This window comes from Bufo bufo, chromosome 4, assembly GCF_905171765.1.
Source record: "Bufo bufo chromosome 4, aBufBuf1.1, whole genome shotgun sequence".
In the NCBI taxonomy this organism is placed as follows: domain Eukaryota; kingdom Metazoa; phylum Chordata; class Amphibia; order Anura; family Bufonidae; genus Bufo; species Bufo bufo.
Window position 1 is genome coordinate 312,305,355 of NC_053392.1, and position 9,374 is coordinate 312,314,728.

A 9,374-nucleotide genomic window follows, 5' to 3' on the forward strand; every position below is an offset into this window, starting at 1 on the left:
CAGCGTTAATAACAGGATTGGGGTACATTCTGTTTTGGTAGCTGACTCACCTGTATATTGGAAGGGACGAGGAGCGCCAGCCACTGGCAGCTGTGCAGTATAAGGGTAGAATAATAATTGGGCCATCATCAATGATTGCTTTAGGGGGAAAACCTGAACCATTACCATGGGTGAATGAAAGGCTAGTACTGTACCTGGAATCAAGTGCCGTTTTTTGCTTCAGCCTCTGAGTTTACATTGCAACTAAACTCCCTACTCATGTCCTTTTTTACCATTTAACCCCTTAGGGACGCATGACGTACCGGTACGGCATGTTTCCCGAGTCCTTAAGGACCCATGACGTACCGGTACGTCATGGGTTTAAACCGCAATTGCGGCGGGGGTTAATCGGGACAGGATGCCCGCTGAAATCATTCAGCAGGCATCCTGTCACAACGCCGGGGGGGTTCATGTGACCCCCCCGTATCAGCGATCACCGCAAACCGCAGGTCAATTCAGACCTGCGGTTTGCGGCTTTACCTGCGGTTGCGGCGGTGATCGGGCGGTGCCATCTGGACCCCATGCGGCTGTGGTGGGGACCCGATGGCATGGAAGGCAGCGCGATGTCTAAGGAAGGCATCGCGCTGCCTTCCGGTGAAGAGCCTGTGAGATTCAGCCCACTGGATCTTACAGGCCCCGGAAGCTGTATGAGTAATACACACAGTATTACTCATACAGCCAATGCATTCCAATACAGAAGTATTGGAATGCATTGTAAAAAAATATACCCCCAAAGTTCAAGTCCCAAAGTGGGACAAAAAATAAAGTGAAAAAAAAAAGTTGAAAAAATTAAGTTTTCCCCAAAAAAAGAATTAAAGTTTCAAGTAAAAATAAACCAAAACGTCATTTTCCCCAAATAAAGTTAAAAATAATTGGTAAAAAATAAGGGGGAAAAAAAAAGTATACATATTAGGTATCACCGCGTCCGAATCGACAGGCTCTATAAACATATCACATGACCTAACCTCTCAGATGAACACCGTAAAAAAAAAAAACTGTGCTAAATAAACAACTTTTTTGGCACCTTACATCACAAAAAGTACAACAGCAAGCGATCAAAAAGTCAGACGCACCCCAAAATAGTGCCAATAAAACCGTCATCTCATCCCGCAAAAAGCATACCCTACCCAAGGTAATCGCCCAAAAACTGAAAAAATTATGGCTCTCAGACTATGGAAACACTAAAACATAATTTTTTTTTGCTTCAAAAATGAAATCATTGTGTAAAACTTACATAAATAAAAAAAAAGTATACATATTAGGTATCGCCGCATCCGTGACAACCTGGTCTATAAAAATATCACATGATCTAACCTGTCAGATGAATGTTGTAAATAGCAAAAAATAAAAATGGTGCCAAAACAGCTATTTCTTGTTATCTTGCCTCACAAAAAGTGTAATATAGAGCTACCAAAAATCATATGTACCCTAAACTAGTACCAACTATACTGCCACCCCATCCCGTAGTTTATAAAATGGGGCCACTTTTTTGGAGTTTCTACTCTAGGGGTGCATCAGGGGGGCTTCAAATGGGACATGGTGTCAAAAAAACCAGTCCAGCAAAATCTGCCTTCCAAAAAACGTATGGCATTCCTTTCCTTCTGCGCCCTGCCGTGTGCCCGTACAGCGGTTTACGACCACATATGGGGTGTTTCTGTAAACTACAGAATCAGGGCCATAAATATTGAGTTTGGTTTGGCTGTTAACCCTTGCTTTGTAACTGGGAAAAAAATATTAAAATGGAAAATCTGCCCAAAAAGTGAAATTTTGAAATTGTATCTCTATTTTCCATTAATTCTTGTGGAACACCTAAAGGGTTAACGACATTTGTAAAAATCCGTTTTGAATACCTTGAGGGGTGTAGTTTCTTAGATGGGGTCACTTTATGGAGTTTCTACTCTAGGGGTGCATCAGGGGGCTTCAAATGGGACATGGTGTCAAAAAAAAACAGTCCAGCAAAACCTGCCTTCCAAAAACCGTATGGCATTCCTTTCCTTCTGCGCCCTGCCGTGTGCCCGTACAACGGTTTACGACCACATATGGGGTGTTTCTGTAAACTACAGAATCAGGGCCATAAATATTGAGTTTGGCTGTTAACCCTTGCTTTGTAACTGGAAAAAACTATTAAAATGGAAAATTTGCCAAAAAAGTGAAATTTTGAAATTGGATCTCTATTTTCCATTAATTCTTGTGGAACACCTAAAAGGTTAACAAAGTTTGTAAAATCATTTTTGAATACCTTGAGGGGTGTAGTTTATAGAATGGGGTCATTTTTGGGTGGTTTCTATTATGTAAGCCCTGCAAAGTGACTTCAGACCTGAACTGGTCCCTAAAAATTGGGTTTTTGAAAGTTTCTGAAAAATTTCAAGATTTGCTTCTAAACTTCTAAGCCTTCTAACATCCCCAAAAAATTTAATATCATTCCCAAAATGATCCAAACATGAAGTAGACATATGGGGAATGTAAAGTAATAACTATTTTTGGAGGTATTACTATGTATTATAGAAGTAGAGAAATTGAAACTTGAAAATTTGCAATTTAAAAAAAAATTGGGAAATTTGGTATTTTTTTATAAATAAAAATGATTTTTTTTTAACTTCATTTTACCAGTGTCATGAAGTACAATATGTGACGAAAAAACAATCTCAGAATGGCCTGGATAAGTCAAAGCGTTTTAATATTATCAGCACTTAAAGTGACACTGGTCAGATTTGCAAAAAATGGCCAAGTCCTTAAGGTGAAATAGGGCTGAGCCCTTAAGGGGTTAAATAAAGTCATTATAACAAATATATATTTTTGACAAAATGGTATTGAGGATTGATTTTTTGGTGCTTCATGGAGCAGAAAAGGGTGCCTATCAAAAATCACTTTAAAGACCTATGTCCCCAAATTTGTTTAATTAAATTGTTGCAGTTCTTCCTAAATTCCAAACGTTGTCTTCTTTTCACTCTTGATGATGTCAAAAAGCATCCACAATATCATCCTTTCGGCCGTGATATCCAGCTAGCACTTGCATTTCAGCTGTCTGACGGTAGCCCTTCACTTGTCAAAGAAGCATAGAGCTATTCTCTTGCCTCCCATAATATCTCTCCATAAGACTTATCAACTGAACTGCCCACTACATCGTGCTGATGCCTCACCATGTTGCTGCTTCCTGTATTGACTAGGCTGCCAGAATGCTCTCCTCTAAACTATCCATTTATTGAGTTGGGCTGCTTTCCTGGCATTCGTGCACAACTACTCGTTGGATCACCATGCTAAAATGGTAATAAAAAGGTTTCAAACTCTGAAACAAGATGTGTTGAGCTTGCTCAATAAGTCCTCCAATAGAGCACCAGATTGCACACAGGTAGGGCTGCAGCTATCGACTATTTTTGTAATTGAGTATTCTACCATTTAATCCAACGAAAAAAAACAAAAAACTAATTAAACGAACATTTTCCTTTATAAAACCTCATCAGCTCCCGTGCCACCAGCCCCCCCCCCCCCCAGTGCCATCAGGTCCCCCCCCAGTGCCATAAGCTTCCCCCCAGTGCCATCAGCTCCCCCCAGTGCCATCAGTTCCCCCCCAGTCATCAGATCCCCCCCAGTGTCATAAGCTTTCCCCCAGTGCCATCAGCTCCCCCCAGTGCCATCAGTTCCCCCCCAGTGCCATCAGCTTCCCCCCAGTGCCATCAGCTGCCCCCCTAGTGCCATCAGGTCCCCCCCCCCCCCAATGCCATCAGCTTCTCCCCCAGTGCCATCTCCCCCTCCTAGCCATGTCCTCAGTGCCAGTGAAATAAAATACTTACCTTTCTTGTAGGGGCGCTGACGACATTCCAGAAATTTTCCATCCTCTTCTTCTTTACAAGCTGCACTATGTCCTGATGATGTGTCAGCTTCAGCTTCTAGAGCAGCGCGGTGCGGGCCGGCGGGGGACCACGGAGTGTGAGTAATAGCAAGCACTTCACTTACGCTTCGTGGTCACATGACACAAGTGAATCCTCGATGCAAAAAATTTGCATCTAGGATTTCTTGTGTCGAGTTACTCGATTCAATCAAGTAATCGTTTCAGCCCTACACACAGGCATAGGAACAGGCTGTGCGAAAGCGTGAGCCAGGGCATTGCTTCTCTGTGACGCTGAAAGGGCAGGCCACAGGAGAGGATGTTTGAATGATGACATGCCGTATACAGAGCCATAAAAGCTCTTGAGAGTTTGTACTGCATATGGAATGTCAGCAGAAATGATTCAATTGGAGAGATGGGGTCATGTTAAGGGCCTCTAGGATCTCGGAATAAATGCACAAATTTGAATGTAAGTAATTAAAAAATTTCCATGGAGAGGATGTATATACATTTAAGAGTGGGTTTTGGGTCTTGTAAAACCCCTTTAACAGACAAAGATAAGTATGTCTGTGTGATAATTAAGATTTTAATGTCAGTTTTCAGACAAGCTATTAAGAAATTGTAAGTTGATATGCTATGTACACTTCATATTTTTACACTACGTTTGGCACATGCCAAACATCTATAGGATCCGATTTACCTCATGGATGCAAAATAGTGTGTATTGGTATCCCCACCTGGAAAGTATACATCAGCTACCTTTTCTTAACTGTATAAGAAAGTGCAATCTGCCCTGCTTTCACATAAAAAACCCTTATAATGCACAGTATAAGGCTTTTTACAATGGACACCTGTGTCAAACTTAAACACTGTATGCCTATAGTCCCGATGTATACCTGCGGTGGAATGTGTGCAGCACCTTAACCAATGAAGACAGCAACTACATGAGACATTTCTCACTCTGGATCTCCCAGCATGTATAAGCACTACATAATAATATTGTATTTTAGTATAATAATTCAACTAGTCAGAGTATGCATAGGGGTACGATAAGACTAATATTCAATAGACTGACATGTAGAGAAAGAGGAGAAGAAGAAGAAGAGAAAGGGAATAATGGGAATGTATCTGTGTTTGCTTTTAATATGGACTGGATGATAGAGAAACAACGTGTATCTCCCAGTTCCCAGTATCATATGTAATTTGTAGTGTTGGTCTCTGTGAGGAATATGGATTAATATTTACTGTCAGCCATGTCCTCACACCCCCATGTACTGACAGATAGCAGCGGTAGTGACCTCCACAGGAGGGCCCTGCTTCCCTGCTTCAAAGCCCCAGGCCTCTTGGCATACTCAGTGTACATGCAAAATTAGTTTCCACCCCCCCAGGGGGTCCAGGCTTCAAGGAGAAGGTCACACCTCACCTTCACCAGTTTGGAGCCAACGGAATATTGCAGGAAAACCCCCAGCAGGGGGTATCTGCCTTTGCCCAGGATCAATGAGACCTCCCAGACATATTGGCACCTACCTTTCATAAGGAATTATGAACCGCCTGGCCATCGCAGGCGCAAACCGGATACATATTTGTGTCCCGGTGGCCACGAGGTACGTTCCCATGGTCTTTGTTTAATGAGACTAGGTCAGGGTAGAGAGATATCCATATCTCCCCCTAGAAACCACATAACGGTACCAGGTTTGGGCTCTACTGGTAGCCGGAACCCAGGCAGGTCCATTGGTCCCAGAACCATCTCCCTATGACCCTCTGGTCTGGAGTTATGAACCCTAAAGGATTTTGTGGGTCAGTTGCTGCCAGCCCAGAAGAGGTGGAGGGGACCCCTCCCTGAGGCTGGGAGGGGAGGGGCTGGCTACGGGTTAAAAGTCTGGGGCCAGCAAGTAGGCGCGTCTTTTCTCTGAAGAGGGGTCGCATCCTACACATGTGTTTAGAGGGACCCAGGAAATAGCTGAGTTCATGGCCCTTCATGTGGACTGCAGCAAAGAACATCTCAAAGGAACTTTCATCATACTCGGTAACTGACTTTTACCCTGCTTAACCCTGTTGTAACCATATAACCTGTAATCTGTAACCTCAGACCACTGTATATATTCTTAGTGTATATTGTGTTAACTCTAGTGTGCCCATACGGCTATTAAATCTATAATTTAATATTGTGCTATCTTGTATCTCGATCACGAATTTCCACGTCCGTGTTTTGGCCTAGTTATAAGCTACCGCGGGTTGGTTTCTGACCCTATATAATCCCGTTAGCGGACCGGGCTTATATCAAACGAGAAACTGGTGGCAGTTACCCGGGCTGAGGACGCGCTGTTTTCACTGCGGCAGTGAAAAGGCTCTCTCAGCTTGTTGCCTCTCTGTGCCCGCGTGGACAGGAGGTGGGTGCGTAAACTATACCAGCCTGACCTTACGTGCTCCTCTGGAGGGCGTAACTTCACGTTTTTGGTAAACCCTGTGATCATACCAGGTCTCGTGAGCTCGACGTGGTTGACGTCAGCGGGCACGAGGGGTGGTATTCATCACAGTCTCATATAGGCCTATTAAACCCTGTCAGGCTCCTGGGTGGGCTTGGGTGCTACTGCATCTTCTACAGCTTAGTCTACTTTCACACTCGCGTTTTGGCTTTCAGATTGTGAGATCCGTTCAGGGCTCTCACAAGAGGTCCAAAACGGATCAGTTTCGCCCTAATACATTCTGAATAGAAAAGGATCCGTTCAGAATGCATCAGTTTGCCTCCGTTCCATCTCCATTCCGCTCTGGAGGCGGACACCAAAACGCTGCTTGGAGCATTTTGGTGTCCGTCTGATGAAACTGAGCCAAATGGATCCGTCCTGGCACACAATGTAAGTCTATGGGGACGGATCCGTTTTCTATGACACAATCTGGCACAATAGAAAATGGATCCGTCCTCCATTGACTTTCAGTGGTGTTCAAGACGGATCCCTCTTGGCTATGTTAAAGATAATACAAACGGATCCGCTCTGAACGGATGCAGACGGTTATATTATCTGAATGGATCCGTCTGTGCAGATCCATGACAGATCCGCACCAAACGCGTGTGTGAAAGTAGCCTAAGGCTTGCCATACACATTCGATCGGTGTCAGACAAATTCTTCTTTGGACTATAGTTCAAAGAAAATAGGGAGAGTGGACTGTCGCCAAATTCCTTCAGTGGCAGCTTATCTCCTGAGAACAAAAGGATAAAGAAATCCAACTGCCCAATTCTATTCACCCCTAACATCTGCTGTTGTGGAGAGTTGAGAGGTCTTATACGCATTTAATGAAAACATGGTAAAATGAATTCTGATCCGAATGGTAAAAACAGCAAAAACTGATAGTAAGCCATATATAATCTCAATATTGAAATAATATTACATTGTTTCAAACTGCTTTAGCACTAAATCAACGTTCATGATGATATAAACACCTTCAATTCAGCACATTCTCAGAAGTAGTTTGACACTTTTAACAAACCAGCCATATTCCTTATATTCCAAGCTCCACATTTATTTAAATGGACGTCTCAATCACATCTCCATGACAACACTAAATGTACTCATACATATTTATCCAAATGAATATACTTTAAGTGTCACTTTTCTAGCTTGATTTTACCAGTAACTTTCTGCACTCCCTTACATGAAGAATATCTGATTGCAATCACAGAAGAACAAAGGAAAACGCGAGTTATGCAATATTTATCTTATAAAACTACCTGACTTCTAGAATCCATGGAAATAAATCCTGGCACTGACCTATGCTATATGAAGAAAATGGCAGAATCATCAATTACGGTTGTAGAGAGAATGACTGGCAATGGAAGCAAATGTACTGGGTTTCTGTAAGACGCAAGTGCTGACCTTTCATTACATTTTGATTGTTTTTCTTTGCTCCATATTGATGAGAATATTGAGTTAAATGTGTTATTTTTCAAACCCCAAAGAGTCATGACAGTTCTCAAAAGCTTCTGAAGACCTTTTTTGCAGTTTAATTCAAAAGAGGTTTTATTGATCCCTTGGGTTTCAACACAAGCGTTTAATGATTTGTCCTTAGTGAGAGATTCTTACTTTCATTGTCAGCGTGAGCCTGTAAGCAAGTAATCTACTTGATTTGTCTTCCTTTTACCATAAAGCATTTTCAATTTGCACATAGCACTCAGCTTCAATCAAACGCGCTCCTTCATTCATTTTCATTTCTGTGTATTAATACAAGAGGGATGTCTTTTACATGCTTTTCACCATTTTTACTTATGAGACAGAGCATATTGTGCACATTAGCTAATATAGTTGATGTCTCACATCTTCTAAACAAACAAAAAAACAAAACAAAAAAATTTTAAAAAAAATTCTGCTTGGTCATAAATCACTGCTGCATATTTCCAGTCAATCCCGACTTTGATGTTAGTGGTGAGTGAACAATTTGTAAGAGATCATATCATCATATCAGAACAAAAAAAGCAAACAGTTTTTGGAATCTGCTAGGGTACCTGCACACTGCGGATTCCGCACTGTATTTTCTGCACAGATTCAGAGTAATGCAGTATCAGCAAAGTGTATGAAATTAGACAAATCTCATGAAAAAAATAAACTACTCTACTCCCCTTCTATTGAAAATGACGAAATCCGCATTAAAAAAGTCAATGTTATGAGCTTACATTTTTTCTTTGCGGAAATTGACCTGCCATGCAGAAGTGCGCTTCTTTTATGTGGATTTCGTCCTTTTCAATGGAAGGGTGAGATCTGCTGCAAAACTGCATCAAACCCGAAACAAAAACTGCAAGTAACATATTTTCTGGTGCAGTTTTGGTGCAGAAACGCACAGAAAATGTCATGGAAATCTGTACATATTTTCTGGTAGTAAACCTGCACCCATATAATGTACATTTAGAGAACAGTTTGAAAGAATTTAGCAAATTTGATGCCAAAAGGCTCTGATTTCAAACACAACTTAGTAGGAAAAATGTAATTGGGGACATTTATTAACAGTGTTGTAGGAAGCCAGGGCTATAGCAAGAGATGAAGAGGTTCCTTAGAGTGAATTTACATGCAACAGCCTGAATGCGGTCCTTTTGTCAGCAAGCACATGGATTTCTGCAAGCTCCATTCAGATAAATCGGACACCTGGCTACCTGGTCCAGGAGCACTTGGTGCTTGCTTGTCCCTAATTTCCTTTCCATCATCTTGGGCTCAGTTCCCCACGCACTTCTTTGAAAACATTGTAAGGTCACAAATTCACCAGTATTTAGTGCAAAAAAATGGTGCAAAAAAAGTTGAAAAAGTAAAAATAAAACACATTGGAGCACACCGTGTAACACATATTTTTGGACTAGGAAAAACAATGGACAATTTCTACACCATGTAAGATATTTTTGGATGATGGAAAATATGGATAATTTTTAATACGTTTCCATGTATGCTGGTCAAAAAGCTGTGTCAATGGAAGATCATATAGACAACTATAAGTATACTGTAAATGCCCAAAATTTGAGCTCTGCAAG